Source organism: Theropithecus gelada, chromosome 4 (genome assembly GCF_003255815.1).
Source record: "Theropithecus gelada isolate Dixy chromosome 4, Tgel_1.0, whole genome shotgun sequence".
NCBI classification, from domain to species: Eukaryota; Metazoa; Chordata; class Mammalia; order Primates; family Cercopithecidae; genus Theropithecus; species Theropithecus gelada.
Window position 1 is genome coordinate 142,057,817 of NC_037671.1, and position 712 is coordinate 142,058,528.

Genomic DNA, 712 nt, shown 5'->3' on the forward strand with positions numbered 1-712 from the left:
AGAAGGGCTCCCAATTAATAGCATCCCTCTTACCTACCCAGTGATGAGCAATTTGAGTAAGAAAGTAAGAATGGAAGTCTTTACTAATTAAGTTCAGCTGGAAGTGTGGAACCCAAATGGGCCTACTAGCTAAACCACAGAATTAAGATTTGCCCACTCAATCCTAGGAGGCCCAAACCTAAGCGAGACCTCACAACGGAGGCTGGCTCCCAAGAGAAAGATAAAGAGCTGAGCTATGCATGTTTCAGGTGTCTTTCTAAATTTACCAATACCTCTTTTTTTTTTTTTTCCCCAGTGGACAGGGAGAAGTTATCTACTAAATGAGTAAATGAATGTATGCGTGAATGAAGAGTAAATTTGGTTCTTCCTGGTTGATGAGTGGGAAATTTTAAAAAATGTGGAACCCTTCACAAATTTGCATGTCATCCTTGCGCTGGGCCATGCTAATCTTCTCTGTATCACTCCAATTTTAGTATATGTGCTGCTGCCAAAGCGAGCACTAAATTTACCAATACCTCTTAGCTGCTGTTTACATTCAATCTACCCAGCTTTCAACTCCAGATAACCAGCCTTCCCTTACTTCTTCATCTCTTACTCCTTTAATTACCTCAGGTGCCAGGATGGAGCTAACCATACTCATTTCAAGGCTCGGTATCATCAAGGTCCGTACCCAGCTCATTTTTGTTTATTTACGTATATACTATTTATCTTC

The 712-nt window shown here is 40.7% G+C and overlaps 1 non-coding gene across 1 annotated transcript; it reads right to left on the reverse strand.

Moving 5' to 3' along the window:
- Nucleotides 1-391: 391 nt before the first annotated feature.
- LOC112623877 lies at nucleotides 392-500 on the reverse strand. The gene has a single exon (XR_003119236.1). It is a non-coding gene; the product is annotated as a U6 spliceosomal RNA (small nuclear RNA).
- Between the last annotated feature and the right edge of the window lie 212 nt (nucleotides 501-712).